This window comes from Cyprinus carpio, chromosome A11 (assembly GCF_018340385.1).
Source record: "Cyprinus carpio isolate SPL01 chromosome A11, ASM1834038v1, whole genome shotgun sequence".
NCBI lineage: Eukaryota > Metazoa > Chordata > Actinopteri > Cypriniformes > Cyprinidae > Cyprinus > Cyprinus carpio.
In genome coordinates this window covers 24704334-24726649 of record NC_056582.1, presented here as the reverse complement: position 1 = coordinate 24726649, position 22316 = coordinate 24704334, and the positions used below count along the sequence as shown (strand labels likewise).

Here is a 22316-nt window from a genome sequence, read left to right as displayed (position 1 = left end):
ATGGCAAGTAACACACTGAATTAAATGTGAGATTTTGAAGTAAAAAATACAGTATTTTATAGAAAGAAATAGCATTTTTTTTGTCAAACGTACTCTAAAAATCTGTTTTATTTACTTTTTTTTACAGTGTAAATATTTTTTACTCACTATAAAGTTCTGTTTCTAATTTTATTCATTTCCATGATTTTTTCCCCCCATGAATTCTAGTTTTACATAAATGTGGGAACCCTGTATATTACTGCATACTGTTTACTTTTTTTAAGTATGTGAAACAGCAGTAGCCTATGTCATTTTAAATATTTCAAACAGTATTTTTTATTGCAAAGAAGAAACAGCCCTGCATTTGAAATACATAAAACATAAAAGGAAAGAAGAAAAAGTACTCTTTCTATTATTTATGGGTTTAAGAGATTTTGCAGTGTTGGAATTTTCAGCAAGAAAGACATCAAATCTAGGCAAAGTGTTGAAAAATCTGTTCATATTTTCAATGCCTAACAAATAAATCCTTTTAAACAGCCGTGACGTTGGCGTCACGTGACGTCATCAGGTCGTGCATAAATTTGAATAAATTTCACAGAGTGGCGTGCAATTATTATCTTAAAAATAGGTTTGCAATCTAAATTTGTGGATAAAACGGTCTTAGATTTTGTATGATCAAATAACAAGAAATCACTGTGGCACACAGTGTCATATTTTGTCAAATAGTAGATCACTCATTGCATAAGCTACTCCAAAATGTGTGATGCAAACTGACTCTTTGCAAAGACCCGCCCCCCCTTAGTTACTGTTACTATGTCCGACAAGCCATGCTGCTCTCAACGCCATATATCATGTGAATAATACATAGCGAAAGCAAAGAGGACAAGACAGAGCAGGTAACTTTTAGTATGAAACTAAGTCTCATCTTTCAAATTTTGTTATTTAAAAAGAAAAAAAATACAAACAATAAAAACCATTTTGTGGCTCTTTAACTCGCCGTAGCCTTCAGAAACTCTTTACTAGTTATAGCATGAAATAAACATGAGTGAACATCTGGGGCCCGTTTGGAGCTCTGAAATTATGATTCACCATGGCAAACAGCTCCCGCCAAAAAGACATCCGCATACTGTACTCCCGAATCAACACGTAACTTTAGTTTTTAAAGGGTTAGTTCACCCAAAATTGAAAATTAGCCTATAAATTACTCACCCTCAAGTCATTCAAGGTGTATATGACTTTCTTCTTTCAGACGAATCCAGTCGGAGTTATATTAAAAACAGGTCTTTGATCTTTCAAGCTGTTTAATGCCACTCAGCGGGTGTTGCAGTGCATCAATCCAAAAGAAGTTAAATAAAAAGCGCCCATCCATAAAAAAAGTATCTCACACGGCTGATTATTACGTTTTAAATATCGTTATTTTTCTTACAAAAACACATCGATTTGCTACAGGAGGACTTTGTTAACCCCCCAGAGCCGTGTGAGACAATTTTTTTTTTTTTATGGATGGGCGCTTTTTATTTCACTTCTTTTGGACTGATGCACTGCAACTGCAACACCCGCTGAGTGCCAGTAAACAGCTTGAAAGATCAAAGACAATTTTAAATACAACTCTGACTATATTCGTCGGAAAGAAGAAAGTCATATACACCAAGGATGACTTAAGGGTGAGTAATTTATGGGATAATTTTCATTTTTGGGTGGACTAACCCTTTAATCACTGTTATACTATCAGAGGTGAAAACTGACAGAATGGTAAGTTATTGAACTAATAATTTTCATGGTATCCCAAGGGTGTAAAAAAAAAAAAAAAAAAAAAAAAAAATATTTAAGTGTATTATTCTTATTTTGCAAATGATCTGCCAATGGTGTAAGAAAAATGGGGCTTCCTTTTGCATGAAGATTATTTTTCTTACCACACTGCCAGATAATTTCACTTGTTTTAAGTAAAATACACTTATTCCAAAATATTCAGTAGAAACGTTCCATTCTGAAACGGAAAACCCAGAGTTTCCCTTGTATCAGGGTTAACATACTCAGAGTTTAATGGCAGATTCGACGTTATGATTGGTCAGACCGCCTGTCAATCAAACTCCCAGCGAAGGTTCAATTCCATACTTGTAGCTTCTCGTGCACTATACAGATAAGTATCATAGAGCTGAAAGTAGCTCGATCGTGTCTCAAACATCTCGCGTTGTTCTGGAGTCTCAGATATAAAAGTCATTTTGTCAAAGGGGTGTCCATTCGTCCTCTGAGATCATCGTGAAATGACAGAACGCTGTCTGAATCATGAATGACACGATGATAATTATTGATGTCTGGAGAGGTACATGTGTCCTGACACACCATCACTGTCCTGCGGTCAGAAGATCATCCGCGATGGAGGACAGAGATGAGAGACGCAGTGAAGCTGAAAATAGCGGAGTGGCGCCTGATGATCTGTGATTGTATCAGACAGAGCCCTTAACACGGAGAAATTGATTTACTGTAGACTTCATTCAGTGTGATTAATCACGAGGAGGATTCATTTATGGAGGCCGGCGATTTCTGTTTTACTGATCGTGACACTTTAGTCCTTCATTTACCTATTCACTTTTTTAATTCGCAACAATTGTCAATAATTTATTAAACACGAGCTAACGGGAAAACGTAACTGTTTTACAAGGTGGTGATTTCGTATGAGTTCGTACGATTTTCACATCGTAGAAACATACGCGATTTTTAGTAAGCACGAAGGCCCCGCCCCTAAATAACCATCACTGGCGCGCGTGAGTAGAATTTAAAACATAAAATAGTAATGAACTGACATGAGATTGTGTTGATTTACCAATGCACGTAATTATTTAGGTAAAGAAATGCATCCGAGACACTGATCTAGCTATAATATTTATATAGATCAGAGATCCAAAACAACTTTCTTTACAGCTGACGTCATCAGTGCCTCTTGTTTTTCAGCCACTTTCATATCGAGACGCCATCCAACCAATCGAAATGGATAAAACTAAGTTACTCCAGTTTTAAGTTTACTGGTAACACACAAACACACACCTGTTGGAAATGATCTTGTCTCTCATCCTCAGGTTGTAAAAAACACACATGCATTTATGAAGCTGAAATATGAAGCCTGTATTTTGTTAAAATGTATTCGAGCTTGGACAGCTTGTCTAGTTAAATGAACGTCTGGTTATGTGTGACTGTCTGAGGGTTTTTCTCTATGCTAACAGTCTCTTTCTGGCAGGTCACATTCTCCCCAGCGTGGTCCTGACAGGAATCAAGGTTAGCCAAAACCATGTTAGATAGAATCTTTATCTGTAAAACAATTCATAGCGATCATGACTATCAAAGACTAAAATTGGTATCTCTTGCATGTTTGTGTTCAGTCGTACAGTGCACCTTTAGCCTAGATGAACTGCACCAGGTTTGATGTCTACTCTTAATATATGAGAATGCAAGTTTGGGCCTGCTGTTCACATGAAGCATCATATGACTTCAGAAACCTCAAATATAGTGCACAACTACTTTTTCTTGAGCAGCATGAACATCCTGCATAACATCTCCTTTATGTCTCACAGAAGAATTAAAGTCCTACCCAGCAAAGAAAAACATGTTCTAAGAACGTTTTGATAACGTTCCTATTAAGTTATGAAAATGTTACTTCTGAATGTTCTCTGAAAATCTCCTAAAATCTCCAATTTTACCTTTTTTTTTCCTGGTTATGCGATTGTGAACGTTAAGGGAACATTCCATTTGATCACTTTGCAAACATTATGGGAACATTACTTCTGAATGTTCACTGAATGTTCAAAACGTCCAGTTTTGAAAATAATTTGAAAAGTTTTTTTTTTTTTGTTCAAATGTTAGAAATGTTCAGGTTTATAATTTTGCAAACATAGGAACTTTCGAATATTCTCTGAACATTCTGAAACATTTTTAAAAAATGTCCAAAGACATGTAAAAAGTTTTGGGGAAAAATGTTCCATGAATAATAACCTTTTAAAGATCAGATAACTTTGAAGAAGTGTTCTAACGCTACTGGAAGAACGTTTGTCAACCTTAGCCAAAGTTCTGAGAATTCTAAGATCTGACGGAACGTTTTTAGTATGTTCTGGCAAGTTATGAGCAACCATTCTTCCAGTAACATTAACAGAACGTTCATTCAAAGTTATGAGGTTTTTAATAATGTTCTCAAAACGACAGGACATGCTATGGAACTTGTTTTCTGAAAAGATTTGGTTGGAACGTTTTTTTAAATGTTACTCCTTCCTTCGGAACATGCAGAGAACATTCAAAAGTAACATTCGCAAAATCTTTGCAAAAAATGGAATGTTCCCTGAACGTTCTCATAACCAACAAAAACGTTTTTGTATTAAAAAAAAACTAGGAGGGAATGTAAATGATTGGTTTAATGCTCATTTGAGATTTCATCTTTCCAGGCTGCGTCCTAAACCCTTGTTTGAGGTTCCCTGTACACCTGTAATTGTTTATTCGGAGACGCGAGGCCCGGCGCAGGTAAGCTATAAACCCGAGCGGCGCGCGCTCATTAGTGGCCGCGCTTTTTCCTCGTCAACATTCACCCAGCCTGAGAAAATTAATTCTATTAAAGGGCTCAATTCCCTCCGCCAGACCTCACTGTTTAAACATCTTTTTAGTGTATGATTAGAGCATATTTCCCAAACCTGGCCGGGAGTGGCGGCTGGGTCGGGGAGGTCGAGCGAATGAAAGAGGGACGACTTCATTGTGCGGTGACTGGACCATAAATCATCGGCCGTTTTCTATAAATCACGGCAGATGGCAGGGAGCGAGCGCGGGCTCGTGGGAGTCCGCCGGCCCCGGTGCACGCAGGGAAGCGCGGACTGCGGCAGACGCCGGCAGCCGTGCGGGTCACCGAGAGCGCGCGCGCGCGGAAGGAAAGGAGGAACGGGCTGCGCCGAGGGGGCTCGGGGTGATGAGATGCAGACCTGGAGGTCCGAGAGACCCACCTCTCCATACTGGCCTGCGTTTAACACGTCTAATCGGGCCTGATTAATATGTATGCGCGCCTCGGCTCCCTCGGCCCATGTGAGGCCTGTCAGGCTGACACTCGGTGTCTCGTGTTCAGGGATTCCGGGGAGGTGAATCCGGCCGTTCTGTCATCCATTCTGATTATGAAGATGTAATTGAGCAGACTCTGAAATTTAATACAGTGCTGGAGAAAGACGGACTCCAATCAGCCCGATGTCATTATCTCAACACAAGCAGACTTTCGCAGCACAATAATAAGGCTAGAAACGTTATTACTGCGGTCTGACACGTTATGCATTTTTCAACTACTGAAATTTGGCTATATTAGCATTTTGGATTTTTCTAACAGGGAAAAAGTTCTAAAACACTGACGTTTTTAAAAGTTATGTAAATGTCATTGTTAAAGTAGACTAATGTTCATGGAACTTTCTTACAAATTTATTAATATTTGATAGCCTATATATGTTCTCTCGAAACATCCTTCTTATGATTTTTTTGTGTGTGTGTGCTTGATGAACGTTCCCATGATGAGAAAATGTTTTTAGAATGTTAAAAAAAAGTTCAAATAACGTTACATTTTTAATAGCGCTGTCAAACGATTAATCGCGATTAATCGCCTTCAAAATAAAAAGTTTTGTTTACATAGTATATGTGTGTGTACTGTTTAATTTATTATGTATATATAAATACACACACATACAGTATGTACTGTATATATTTATATAAATTTAACTTATATTTTATATGACTGTAGTTGATATATACACATAACATATTTTGTGTGTATTTATATATACATAATAAATTAAACAGTACACACACATATACTATGTAAACAGAAACTTTTATTTTGGATGCGATTAATCGTTTGACAGCACAAATTTTTACCGAAAATAAAGTTAATAGAATCTTGTAAGAAACATTTTTGTAACCTTTAAGTAACGTTATAATCACAATAAGAAAACTGGACATTTTTATGTTTTTTGAATATTTAAAAATGTTTCAAATAACGTTACATTTTAGGTTAACATAAATTTAATAGAATGTTGTAAGAAACATTTTTGGAACCTTTATAAATAACTTTATAATCACGACAAGAAAAATTAAAATGTTAGTGTTTTAGAAAAATTTCAGAACAATATTTCCACAGTGTTTTTATACAGTAAGCTAATTTTGTTACCTGGGTTCTCTGAGATTGTGCAGATTGATGTTTTTGTGGTCGTGATAGGAATACAGTAACACAAACCATCTTTATCCGTAAAACAGTTAGCAGTAACCACGACTATCAAGATCACCATATGCGCTATATTCCAAGCCCCAAAGTTATTCAATAATAATCTTCTCTTGTAATTCATCAAAATGGCCCTTTAGATGAACTGCACCAGGTCTGATGTCAATGCATTGGTTTTCCTGTCACTACAGGAGCTTTGGGAGCGATAAGAGCAAATCTGGGTCTTTTGTTCACACAAAGCATCATAAGATTAAAAATACCTCAAATTCAGTCTGCAAGTGATGCTTTTACATTTGCATTTTGTAGATGCTTTTATCCAAAGTGACTTAAAAAAGAGATCTTAAAATACACAGGTATTCTTTTTACCTTTTACTCTCAAAATTCAACTAAACCAGTATTAAATTGCACTAGATCTACAGTTAGTCTGTTTTTCTCTCTCATAGATTTAGGAATTAGGCCTGTAAATTTAAGATCAGGAATGTCTGACAGGGTCAGAAGTCAGCGGGTCAAAGGTCACGCTTCAAAGAATCTAGTTTAAAACAAACCTGGCTTTATTTGGAACAGCATATATTAAAGAAATAGCATGAGTAGTATGATATTTTGTGCTGAATTATAACAAGTGGACATAAACACAATATTATTTCATTTGCTAAGTCAGTTTGATCATTAAAAATGAATTCTGAGGTAATGAATTTAGCAAAGCCACAAGCACAAATAGTAAAAGACAAGGGCATTTGTTCTATCAGGATCATTTATGACTTGGTACAATTTTATATTCTTATACAATAAAGTCTATTAAACACTCATCTGGACTTATTGTGAAAGATGAATTTGTGCGTTATTCTAAAAAGAGTAAAAAAAAATTCTGAGAATTATATATATATATATATATATATATATAATTTTTTATGTCGAAACATCTAAAATGAAATCAGTTTTATAAAATGACACCCTGAAACTTTTGCTTTTGTAATTATTCACTGGAAAAGATATCTGATTTCTAATTCAGATTGATTTCAGACGTGGAATTTCCAGTGAAAGTGTGGATTGTCATTTTTCCTCTTTTCTCCACTTCCTATCGAGACTCTCTCTGGTATTGTCTGCTTCTTCTCGTCTTTGAAGCGGTAACGTTTTGACCTTGATTTTTTTACAGTGATCTCACTAAATAAAGCGTCTCTTTCTCACACATGCAGACACCTTTATGGTTCTGCTGTTTACTGCGCGTCTGGATTATTTAAATCGCCGCTGAAGTACACCTGAGGCCTGCGTTTATATGTCTGTTTATTTACTGAGACTGTCAGCTTATGAAAATGCATTTTAAAATGTCAGTTATTAATAGAATAATTTATACATGATGCATTTTTACCAAGTGCAATTTTGTTTAACATTTCCATGTATGCATTTAACAGATGCTCTCATCCAAAGTGACTGTGCTGGCAAACCAAATGCTGAGGAAAAAACTTGACAAATGCGAAGAGGGTGAGTTCAAGTTAGCAATTAAAAACATTCTAAATGCATCTGAAATATTTACTTAAGCATGTCTGTTCAAACAATCAAACAGCACATTGGTTTGGTCCTCCACTAGGGGGCGTGTTATGCTGATAATTCGCACGCTCTTATGGTGTTTTATGACTCAGACTTGTTGCATTCTTGCATTATTTCTCATGTGCACTAATATTGTCCCACTGTAAGTAGGTTTACTGTAGTGAACTGGGCCACTGCAGCATATTACAGACTCACCTGGGGACTTTTTTATCATCTTTAAAAGCTGCATTTATATCTCAAGTTCATTTGACTGATTTGTGATAAAATTTAACATGATAAATTGCATAAATGGCAGATTTGATCAATTTAAATGCAACTTTAGTTGATGTGAATGCAAAATAATTTTATTTATATATATGTATATATGTATGTGAAATATAATATATATTTGCTAATGTATTTCAAAATATATTTGCATAAATATATTTTCTATCAATATAGTTTTTTGGAAATGTTTCGTATGTTTTTTGAAAGTACATTTTAAAAATATAAATATATTTTTAAAAGTATATATTAAGTACATATGAAGCCTACATTGCCGTATATTTGAATCCAAGAAAATACATTCGCTTTTGAAGAAAACTTTTGTTGTCTATAACACGTGTGATCAAATAACACATATGAATATATAAAAGCGAGGAACAAACCTTTACAATGTTTAAAAAGAGTACATTGTTACAATATATAAATAAAAAATTAAGCATTATGAAGTCATTACAATAATTAGCCTAAATGTAGAATATTGTAAGATTGGACACGTGTTTTCTTGCACCTGAAATACACTTTGAAATATATTTTGTGAACTATAATATATTATATATATATATTATATATATATATAGATATATATATATATATATATATAATATATGGTATGTATATATATAATATATTCTATATATATATATATTACATTTCACAAATACATATCGAGCTTCACCACTTACAACATTTATTTAAAATGTATTAAATATATATATATATATATATATATATATATATTGCAGTATGGATTGTTTATGTGCATTTTACAACAACTTAATAAACTGTAATCCACAGGTCGTGAAAACATAATTTAGAGAACTATTGGTATTAATCAGTGCTTAAATGCATAAACACCGAAAATACAATGTCAGTGTAATGTAGAAGATAGAATAAGCTTGAGACGCGTGAGAGTTGTTGGTGAAGGATGGCTTCCTCTGAGCCGCTGGATTTATGATGGTGTCCGGGCTCCAGGCCCTCGGCCCCTCTGATCTGCTTTAGCTCTGGTGAGCTTTGACCCCGGGGCCACTGGGGACACGTGCTCCGCCCTGATTGCCGAGAGCGAGTTTTGGAGCGTTGGACCGTCAATCGCTCTCGTATGTAACCGCGACTGGGCTTCAGCCAGAAACTCACATCTGTTTGAAATTGCAACCTCTGCTAATTACACACAATTTCTTTTGTTTGTTATTGTTTGTTTTGTGATCCATAAACAGGGTTTAATGGTCAGAGCCTGTACGGTATCACCGGGGGGCTGCTGCTGCTCCCTTTTATGTCTCACAGTAAATGATCTGTGTTTTGTAATATGAAAAGACAGGAATAAACAATGTTCAGATTAACATGCATTAACTCTTTCAGGGCAGACACAAACACATTTCATATCAGCTTTGAGGAAATGTAATGAATTTAGTCCATGAGTGTACGTTTAGACAGTTTGGCTTATCGCTACTGATATTTCTAGAGAATTTTTAATCTAATAATTAATATAATATTACAGTATTATGTTTTTTTCTTTTTTTTTTCTTAATATTAATGTTTTTGTTTTTAATTTAATTTATATTATTTTAGTATCATTGAGATACTATTATATTTTTTTAATTAATATTTTGAATAACATTTTATTTATACATCTTAATTTTAGATTTTTTTTTGTATTTTTGTGTGTTTTTTGATATATGTAGTTCTTTATATATATCTTTATATATCTATATTTCTTTTAAATTTTTGTTTCAGTTTTAGGTAACTATAATAATCCTGCTTATGAATTGAATAGTCAAATCAATATTTTTTAATATAATAAATAAATATAATATTTATTTAATATGTATTTAAATTGTATAATATTTAATAATAACAATACAATAATCAAAATCAATATATATATATATATATATAGTATATATATATATATATATATATACTATATATATATATAGATATATATATATATATATATTAGATTTTATATATATATTGTCCAAAATTTATATAAAGTTGAAGGGGTAAATTTTGACAATACACAAACTGTAATCACGCATTAAATCAAATATATTTATTTTTTGTTTTTATTTATTTGATTGAGTTTTTTATTTTAGCACTACTACAAATTTGACTTAATACACAACAGTATTCACACAAATATAATTACACATAAAAACCAAATATATACATATATATATATATATAGATATATATATATTGCTTTTTTATTGTTATATTTGTATTTTTTTACATTTAAAAAAATATTTTAATATATTTTGAAATATATTTATTCATTTGTAAGTTTTTTTACTGAGCTGCTAAATACAACATGAAGAAATTAAGATATAAATATTAACATCATGAATTTCTGTAAAGCTGCTTTGAAACAATATGTATTGTAAAAATATATTAGTGGCAATACAAATGCATTTGACTTGACTTTAAACTTTAATCACCCATTAAAAACAAATATAATTTAATTTTTCATTTTACTTTATTATTTTTTTTAAACATATTTTTAAATGTGACTAAATGTGAAAGCATGAAGATATTAAGATATAATAAACATTAACATCATATTTACCGCACATTGAATTCTTTATGGACTATAAAACTCTCAGGAATAAAGAGTTGGTACGTTTCAGTGTCTTTAAGAAGGTCTCTCTCGTTCTCTAGTCAAACAGAAGAGCAGAAGTGCAAAAGCAGAGCTCTCACATGCATCAATTCCTCTGGTAGATCACACTTAAAAGAGGAGCAGCCCCATTAGCCTCTTCTCTCTTTTCCCTTCCCTCTTTTTTCTCCTCGTTCCTCGTTCTTGTCCAGCTGGCGGCTCACCAGGGCTTCTCCTTCCCGGCGAGACTCTTCAAAACACTTCGTTAAAAGAGGACAACTGAGGCAAGTGTTTCAGCGTGAGTCCTTGGCTGAATAGCAACTCAGTTCTGCTCGCAGGACAGAAGACAACGACGGAGCTCGTGAGACTCTGAACGCAGGATCTGTGTAGAACTACATCTGAACTTCACAGCCTGTAGATGTGATCGTGTTGAATTATCTGCAGACACTGTCCATACTATACAGTTTTAAGCTCTTCTTTACCTGGAGCTTCACGTGTCAGATCTTGAGTGATTTTGATCAAGTAAAGGTGAGAATAACTGCAGTAATATCTCCAGATGAACTCTTACTGGACTGAAGCAGCTCAGCTTTACTTGATTCTCCATCAATCATGTTTTAGAGTCTCAAATCTGATCATCAGGATCTTTTGAGGAGCGTTTGTTTCCAGAAGCTTCACTTTCACTGTTCCTCAGTGGAGGAATGATCTTAATATTCAATATACAATGTTGAGAGAAAACGTTCTTTTTTACAACACTCTCGGAAAGTCCTTTTGATGTTGTCTGTACTTTCAATATACAATGTTGAGTCTGTTGAGAGGCAACCACGTACACCTTAGACGATTAATGTTCTCATAATGTTGAGAGGAAACGTACTTAGAAATATTAAACAAATGTTCTAATAACATTATATTTTGGGTGAACATGAAGTTAGTAGAATGTTGTAAGAAACGTTTTTGTCATGTCTGTGTTTTAAAAACAACCTTCCAACAGCATTTTTATAACCTAAATTTGTAACCTGCTGAATTTGTAACTAGCTGAAATAAAATGAGTAAACATTTTTTTATTTATTTTATTTCCAATAACATTTTTTTTAATGGTTGTTTTTTTACTTTAAATATAGTATGCAGCAGTGTTGTTTTAGTATCATTATAGTTATTATAGTTTTTATTAATATTTTGAATTCATTTTTCTTTTTTAGTTTTAGTTACATTTTTAAGCAATTTTGTTGTGCTTATGTGATTTTTTTTATAATTTTTTAATGTCTAAATTGTAATTCATTTTATTTTATTAAATTTTATTTCAGTTTTAGCTATTTTAGTACATCACATTACAGTAAACAAAAATGGTAAATGTTTCCTTGGAAACTAGCTGAAATAAAATAAGTTTAAGTGAATTTATATTTTATTTTATTTCAGTAAATATATATTTTATTTCAAGAAACAAAAAATGTTTTTTTATTGGTTTTAGTTTTAGTTAACGATAATGACACATAGGCAGTATAAAGTAGTATGCAGTATGCATTAATTTTCAGTGTTTTAAAAACAATGTTCCAACAGCATTTTTATAACCTAAATTTGTTTCCTGGAAACTGATATTTATATTGTTTTATGTAAGGATCTGTGGTTCTGTCATAAAGATCTCATTGATTTACGTCACAAGCGTCATAATCTCCTCATATAAATATCAGCATCTGCAGAAAATTGCATGTTTTTGAGTCTCTGAATAAAATTGATCAGTTTTTCCTTCATATTCTCACTATATCAGACTATATGAGTCGTAAAAGCCTGTTAGATCAAATGACACAAAACATAAAACACATATGCAAACTTTTTTAAAAACATATTAAACATACATAAAAAAAAAAAATATTTTTTCTCTCTGTTTTTTTTATGTGTGGGTTTTTAGGGTTGTTTTTTGTTTTGTGAAATTTTTACATCCATAATGTGACATATTTCCAAGTAAAAATAAGGAGCAAGGCTTGTTTTTATTCATAAATGAACTGATTTGATGTTGAAAGTGTCTCTATTTGAATGTATAACGTGCGCTGATTAGCTCAGGAAGATGACTGATGACTGTAAGCTCACTTAATGATGCATCAAAGCACAACTCTGCAGGCCGGTCGATCCTAAAATCCTCTGTGTGTCTTGTGTTTTCCTCGTTTTGAGGAATGAACGATGCTCCTGTGTCATTGTCTTTCTCTTGTTTATTTTTCTGTTTCCGCTTCTTCTGCATGAACCCTCAATGTACCGTCTCGATTCTGGCACAGCGTGCGAGATGAATTTCGAGACGTTTGCATGTGTGCAACTGGATTTTGCAGATAGGGCCGCTTCGGTTATCTGTGTGGGATTGTGTGATGAGTGTGAGGAGGGAAATGAGGGGTGTTAGGGTTTTAGGGGTGAAGCTGTGAAGGTGGAACGGTTTCTCCTGCACACAGTCGGCTGTCAGGAAGCCCCCAAAACACTGACATTAATGCAAATTATAGTTTGATAATTTAATAACTCGGCCGGCTTGATCTGTCCGTTTTATTGTAATTATCATCAGCAAGGGGGTTGCGGTTCCATCATGGTAAAATAAACATCATCTATCATCCTTGCTGATGATTAGCCCGTGACAGGCCGGGGAAGCTGGTTTGCATAAATCAGGCCTGATGCCGTCTGCATGAGTCCGGCTCTATTTTCCACAGGCTCAGATTAGATGGCGTCCGCTGGGCTTGAAATAAGGTCATTGCCGTGGCAATAATCAGAGCCGGATCACCACTGTGTTACCGTCATACATCCAACTAGTTAGTTAATGGAGTCTAAAGCACAGCATCTGCTGGTTGACTGCAGGATGGATGTGTTTCAATGCTAGTGAATATCTGTGTGAAGCTTTGGAAAATAACTTTTTTTCCCTTCCTTTCTTTCTTCATAGAAGATATTTTAAAGGAACAGTTCACCCAAAAGTTAAAATGAGCTGAAGATGTGCTCACTCTCAGGCCATCTGAGATAGAGAGGAGTTTGTTTCTTCATCAGGTTTGGAGAAATGTAGCATTGCATCACTTGCTCAGCAGTGAATGGGTGCCGTCATAATGAGAGTCCAAAAAGCTGATTAAAAGATCACAAGTAATCCACAGCTTTCCAGTCCATCAGTTAATGTCTTGAGAAGCCAAAAGCTAAATGTTTGTAAGAAATTGATGGACTGGAGTGCTGTGGATTACTTGTGGATTATTGTGATGTTTTTATCAGCTGTTTGGACTCTCATTCTGACGGCACCCATTCATTCTGACGGCACCCATTCACTGCAGAGCATCCATCGCTGAGCTTAGTTTTGTATTGTAATTGAAATTTACGAACTTCGATAAAATGCAAAAATAAAATCAGTGTGAATGATGTATGAACAAATCCCTCAGTAAACACCTTCAGAATATAAATGTATGTACAGTATGTACAGTAAGTGCTGCTGAAGTGCAGGAGGAACAAACTCATTTTGAGAAAACGTGCTTTAAAGATATGTCTTGTAATGTAAATCTATAGACATACTGTAAGCAGATAAAATTTAAAACCCTTCAGAATATAGATAGGAATTGTATGTAAGTGCTGAGGAGATTGTGATTGAAATCTACAGACACAAATAGATAAAGTGCAATAAACTAAACACTTAAATGCATATTATTGATATTTTTATGTCCACTAATGGGAATGAATATACAGTATGTTATGGAAGAAAAAATAGGCTCAAATAACTGATTAGTGCATGGAAATAAATATATATAAAAACTAAATAAACTATTGGAGGCCACTCTTGCAAACCATTACAATATATCATATATGTGCTGGTTTTAGTCTAAATGTTTTAATTATTTGTCTTGATGCACATTCATAGTAAAAAGCGAAGTATTTCATGTTCATTGAATGAAAGAGACAGCATGCGTGTTTGTTCGGGGTCTTTAGTGTTTGAACTCTTCATGAGGGAAGAGCTCTGAACCTGAAGCCTTTCTCTCTGTTACCACAACAGAAGACGCTCACACCGCCAGTCTTTCTGAAGATGTGAGCTGCATTATTTATGTTCAAACCAGCGTTACGTTTCTGACCCGTGTGGCATTGAGATGAAAGCGCTGTGTTTTGGGTTTGGTGGGGTGAGCTTGGGCTCTGTTTGTCTTGTCAGGGTAAGAGGGTTTGTCTTGAAACGGCCGTTTTTTCCTTTTAGTGCAAAACTCTTTTATTTCTTTGTAATATTTCTAATATGTCACCTCGCGCAGGAAGTTACATCTTTTAGGGTATATTAACACTTTCAGAGTGACATAGTGCCTAATTTTAAATAAATATTATAAAGTGTGTACACTGTGCACAGCATGTGAATGCAGTATAAAGCAGAAAACACTATGTGAAATATAGTATCCCACAATGCAATGCAATATGACTTTCCTTTTCCAGTATTTCTGCTTTTAATGTTTTTTTTTTTCAAGTTTCATGTTTAATTCAGTGTGTTAGTTTTGTTGCTGTAATAATTTGTAAAATTTACTAGGAATTTGTGCACCAATTTTTCAATGTAAATAAAAATATAAATGACTTTTTAATAATTAAAATATTATAAAAAATATTATATTGTTAATATAAATATAAATAATTACAATTAATTATTTTTTACATTTTAAAATAATCTCTTTTTTGACATATTATACATTAAATGAATGCCCAATAAGCATGTTCTTTTTTGAAGATAATAATTGGACAACAAGTTTTTATTTTTTATTTATATTTGTATTTTGTTTGTGTTTCAGTTTCAGTTTTTTTTTTATATATTGTGTAGGGGGTATGTGTGTTATTTAGTATCATAACAGTTATTATAGTTTCTTATTAATATTTTGAGTTAGTTTTATTTAGATATTTTCCCTTTTCAGTTTAAATTTAAAGTTTTAGTAATTTTGTTTTTTTTTTTTATTTTTATTTTTATGTCTATAGTTTTAAAAAATATTTTATTTAAGTTTTATTGGTTTAGTTATATTAATACTTCATCTTAAACAGAATTTAGAAATTAGAAATTTCCTTGGCAACTTGCTGAAATAAAATGAGTAAATATTTTTTTGATTTATTTTATTTGCAATAACAATTTTATTTATTATTTTGTATTATTTAAAATGTATTATTTTTACTTTAAATATAGTAGGCAGCAGTGTTATTTTAGTATCATTGTAGTTATTATAGTTTTTATTAATATTTTGAATTTGTTTTTTCATATTTTCCTTTTTTACTTTCATTTTAGTTACATTTTTAAGCAATTTTGTTGTGCTTATGTGATTTTTATAATGTTTTAATGTCTAAATTGTAATTAATTTTATTTTATTAAATTTTATTTAAGTTTTAGCTATTTTAGTACATCAATTTTAATTTAGAAACTAGCTGAAATAAAATAAGTTTAAGTGAATTTTTCCTTGGAAACTAGCTGAAATAACATTCAATATATCTCCATTATTTCAAGTAACAAAAAATTTGTTTTTTAATGGTTTTTAGTTTTAGTTAACAATAATAATCCATAGGCAATATTAAGTAGTATATGCAGTATGCATTCATTTTCTGTTTTCCTTTTTCATTTTAATTTTGGTTAAAGTATTAGTAATTTTGTTATTTGTAGTTTTATTATTAATTTTTTTTTTTAAATATGCATATATAGTGTTTAAAACATTGTATGCAGCATGCATTAATTTTCGTAAAAGCATTAGTAATTTTATTATTTGTTATTTTATTATTACTATTTTTTAATATGCATATATAGTGTTTAACAGTAGTATGCAGTATGCATTAATTTTTGTAAAAGCATTAGTAATTTTGTTATTTGTTATTTTATTATTACTATTTTTTTTAATATGCATATATAGTGTTTAACAGTAGTATGCAGTATGCAGTGTGCATCCTCTCCTGCTGCAGATTTATTGGCTCATCAGCGCCGCTCATGATGTCCAGCTCAAGGTCTAGACTTGATCTCTGACCTCCTTGCGTCTTTTTCTTTGCGTTGACACTGACCTGTATGCCAAGGGGATGCTGGGAATGTTTTCCCACCTATAATGTGTGTCTTCAACACCTCAGGTGCTAAAAGCCACCAGCCTTTCGTGAAGTGAAAATCTGCTCTAAATTTAACTGGAGGACACGCTGTCAGTTCCCTCCTTCATAGACAGATTGGAGAGAGAGATGAAGAGATGGACAGATGATAGACGAGAGTTTGTCCATTTAATATACAGACAACTTGAAGAAATAGTCCGGGATCAATACAACTAATTAAAAATAAATAATAATTATAATTAATAACAAAAATAGTTAATGCATTAACTAACAGGACCTAACAGTGAACAATTTTGTTTAATATTATAACAATCATTTATATTATTATAATTTTTTATTATATATTTTATTATTATATTTAATAATTAATTAAACAATAGTACGCAATACACAATAATAATAACCATGAAAAATATATTTATAAAAAAAAAATTAAATTTAATTAATATTTTAAATGACATAAAATAACAAATTTAGTTGTCCCCAAAAAAATTGTGTTGGCTCAAGGGTTTTTACATTAACAGACCTTTGGATCCTTAAACAACAATACAACAACAACACAACAACAACAACAAACAACACACACGCCACACGCTCACTATCACGCTCACTCACTCACCCACTCACACACACACACACACTCACTCACTCCATCACACACACACACACACACCACTACCCACCCACACACACACCACACACACACACACACACCCACAAGCTCTCTCCTCTCTCTCAACTCTCTCAGACACAACACACACACACCACACACACACACCACACACGAACACATCTACACACACACACAGACACACACTCTCTCACACACACAACACACACACATACACACACACCCACACACCACACAACACAGACACACAGACTCTCACCTCACATCACTCACTTGAACACTCACTCCCTCACATCTCACTCACATCACGCACTCCACTCACTCTCACCTTTCCTGCACTGCACTCACACCACACACACACACACACACACACCACACACACTCACTCACCACACACACCACACACACACTTCCACACACAACCACACACACACACACACACACACACCACTCTCCCACACAGACACACACTCCCACACACACACACACACACACACACACACACACACAGTAAAAAGTAGGCACGGATGAAGAAGAGCATCGGACAGTGAATATCTTCACTTGTTTGATGATGATTTCATGGAGTGATAAGAAAGATCTATTACTGAAACACGCCTCGATGTCCAACAGCGCAACCAAAACATCCGTCTCTTCAGATCAAAATGGATAATGCATATCACAAGAGCTCTTTATCACAATTGTCCCTAAAAGTCCCCAAAACAGATGGTATGTTATTTCAAAAACAGATGCTATTTTGAATAGAAACATGGCATGAATATGTTATGTGTAATTATTTCATGACACTGACAGACCTGGATCCAGAACTCGTCTCGCGGGCCGCGGCAAAAATCACTGGCAGAATAAGAAATATAGTTTTAGGGACACAAAAACTGTCCCACTTTCTGGATGATGGAACAAACCTTTTCCTTTCCCCCCTCCCTTTCTTCTAGCCCTGTTCCCTAAAAGTCTAATCTACGTATGGAATTTATAGGAACAAATATGCACCTAAGAAATATCCTTAATCATTTTTGTTTTGTGTCATCCTTTTCATTTTGGTCTTGTGCAATTTATTTTCATAAACAGATAATTTCTTATCAGTGTTATTATAATTGAGATACTATTGTAGTTTTTTTAATAGTATGATTTAGTTTTACTTTTATATTTTCAGTTTTCATTTAAATTTTAGTTAAAGTTTTGGTCATTTTTGCTGTGTATTTGTCATTTTTTATATAAAAATAATAATATAATAATAATAATATATTATATATATATATATATATATATATATATATATAGATATATTATATTCATTAAGTACAAAAAAATTATTTTTTTTATATATATATATGATATATATTTTAAATGAATAAAAATGACTAAAACTTTAAAATTAAAATGAAAACTGAAAATATAAAAGTAAAACTAAATAAAACTATTAAAAAATACAATAGTATCTCAATTATAATATTATTATCAAATATATATTTTATTTTTATTGAAAAATGGTTTTAGTTAACTGTAGTAACCCTGTTTCTTAGCGATATTTTCAGTATTGACTGAAGTATATGTATAGTTTTTATTTTTAAATATATTTATTGACTTGTCAGTGAATATTGTTTTTTTTTACAGATCTTTATGCAATGCATTCTGGTATTTTTGGTGAAGGATACATGTGATGCCTCTTTTATATATATAAATTAAATATATAAAAGGCATTATGGGATATTTCTTTGGATTGTTCTCTAAACTCTCTGAAAGTATTTGATATTAATATTTAATAAAAGTTATAAAAAAGCCCAGCTACAACCCCAGCTAACAGAAAACTTTTTCTAATGTTTTTTAAAAGTTATATAAATGTTGTAACAAAACGTTCTTAAAGTAATATTTATGGAACGTTGAGAGAAAACGTTCTTAGAACATGATGTTATTTGTACTTAATGAACGTTCTGATAATGCTGAATTCTTAAAGTAATATTTATGGAAACGTTTATTTTGAGTGAAAATAAAGTTAGTAGAATGTTGTGAGAAACATTACGATCACGACGAGAAAACAAACTAGACATTTCAACAATTTAGAAACATTCCGCAACAATGTTCCCACAATGATTTTATAACCTAACTTTGTCACCTGGGGTGTTTTAGAAAAACGGTCCATGAATGCTGAATTTTTGCGTTAATGTTTCGAGAACGTTGTCAGAACGTTTCCCGTTAGCAGGATTCTTCCGTTGTCTTTTGGCTGCTGTTTTGAGCAGAGAGTGTGTTCATGTTCATGCAGGTCTACACTCATCTAAAGGACTTTCTCTGCACCTCCAGTGTGATTTATCTGCGTCCCGCAGCACTCAAACGAACCCCTTCTCGTCTTTCGTCCGGCTCCAGAGCGGCGTGTCGCGCTGCAGGTCCGGGCCGCTGCATGAGGGCTGTCAGCGCCGCGGGGTTGAGACGGGGTTACAGCGTCCAGATGGAGCTTGTTTGTGGTAAATCTAAACCAGCGTATAACACTTAAGTTAGCATTCCTGCTAAAGCTGTACCATATGCAGAGAGATGAGTGTGTGTTTGCACGGACTAATACACACAATCACATTCATGATGCTCCGGAAGTCTCTAGTCCTGCCTGAAACACAATACTACTGTACTGCGCACACTGCATACTACAGTATGTTATCAGTTTTGAATTAGATTTATTTTTATTTATAATAGGCCTATATTTTTATTTGTAATATATTTAAATTTATTTATAATTTTATGTATATTTATTTTTGTTTTCACTTTAATTTTAGTTAAAATTTGAGTAATTTTGTTGTTTTTTATTAGTTTTAATATGTCTAATATGTTGATATATTTCATAGATTTTATAATGTCTATTTATATATTATATATATATATATTATATCATATATATATATATATCTACTTATATTAGCTTAAAGTATTTTAGTACCTTCAAGTTAAACACAACAAAAAATTAGAAATTTTACATTGGCATCTAGCTGAAATAAAATAAGTTTAAAGTTTTTTTTTTTTTTTTTTTTTTAGTTTATTTCACTTAACGTTTATTTTATTTCGGTATTTTTATTTTAGTCTTAGTTTTAGTTAATTGTAATAACCCTGAGGTGGCAAGTATTTAAAAAAAATACAAAATATATTTAAAGAATATATATTTAAAATATTTGTAAAAAATATATTTTTACATATTAAAAATATATATTTTTAATTTTTTTAATATTTACTTTTTAATTGTAAAAATATAGTTTAATTTAATTTAATTTAATTTAATTTAATTTATTTTAATTTAATTTTAATGTAAATAAAGTATTTTAATTTAATTTAATGTAATGTTTTTAAAAATATATATTTATTTTTTTCTAATATATTTTTTACATTTTGGTTTTGTTAAATATTTTTATTGACTTTTTTTTGATTTTTTTTTTTGATTGTTTTTTGATTTGCATTCTGGGATTTTGTGAAGGATACATGTGATGCCTGACTAAAAGAAGGTACTTTAGAAGGAAAATATTGATACTAAAGTCTGTATGTCAGGCTTATGATGCCTTACAATGCTATGTGAGCTCATTAGGGTTTGGAGCAGAACATGATGAAAACACACACAGCTTCCATAGTTTTCTTTCACTGTGGTTCTCGGCGTGTTGAAGTTCGTCTCTGAAGTGGGTTAGACGATCCGCCGCAGGGTCCCCCCCCCGTCGCTGACCTCTGGGCACTACAGAATTATGCAGTTAGAAATATTAATATTCACCAGACCCGCCCTCCTGACCCCCGGCATCAGCCGCACACTCTGATTGGCTGGCCGCTGTTGTATTATAATGAGGAGGGCAGAAGTCAGTGGGACAGAGCCATGAGATATTAATAAGTCTTAAAATCGGCCCCTGAGGGCCACCGCTCCGCTCATAGCACCTTTAAATTTGCAGGATCTCTGTCATTCTGCTGAGCCTTTGCCACCGACTCTCTTTTGCCTCTGGCTCATGTTTCAGAGTCACTCGACTGACTCGACGCTTCAGACCCACAGGAACCAGAAATCACTAATCAGCCCTTTAATATCTCTATTACGTCTCATACACTGAAAACTATTTTCAATCTGTAATTACTAGTAAATTTCACAAATAATTAGAGAAAAAAAAGTAAAATATTGGATTTAATGTGAAAAGTAAATATTGAAATACTGAAATATTCCTTGTAAAACAACTTTGAAAAATCTTTTATTGCTACATAGAAGAGAACACACATGAATCACATATCTATATTTTTCATTTTCAATTATATATATATTTTTATTTTTTAATTTTTATATATATATATATATATATATATAGATATATATATATATATATATATAATATATATATATATATATCTATATATATATTTTAAATATATTTTAAAATATCTTTATTTACTTTAATAAATGTTTTTTTTAATATTTAAAGTATATATTTAAATATATTTTATTCACTTTGTCCGTGGGATTTTTTCTAAAGGATACGTGTGATGCTAAAACTTTTAAAAAAATATTTTTAGACATATTTTTTAAAATATCTATATTATTATTATTAATTTTATTATTATTATTATTATTATTATTATTAGTATTATATTATTTAACACAATATATTTTAAGAATATTTATTGACTTGTTAGTGAATATTTTTTACTGAGCTTTGTGCAATGCATTCTGGGATTTTTGGTGAAGGATACGTGATGCCTGACTTTTTAAATAAATATTTTATACATTTTATATATTTTGTTTATTTTTTATATATATATATATATATCATATATATGCGATGTGTGTGTTGCATAATATATATATATATATATATATATATATATATATATGTATATATGATTACATATAATGTATATATAATATATAAATGTATATATATATATATTATATATATAGATATATATATAATATATATATATATATATATATAGTATTTGTTTTTTTTTTTTAGTTATGGTTTTATATATATAATTATTTATATAATTTTTAACAATATACTTTTAAATATTTTATATTTAATTTTTTTTTT

At 32.0% G+C, this 22316-nt stretch overlaps 1 protein-coding gene across 1 annotated transcript in view; it reads right to left on the bottom strand.

Annotated features, from left to right (window-relative positions):
- The window catches only part of LOC109050433 (zinc finger protein GLI2-like), a 192111-nt gene that overhangs the window by 120361 nt on the left and 49434 nt on the right, over positions 1 to 22316 (bottom strand). The gene's annotated exons all lie outside the window — the stretch shown is intronic.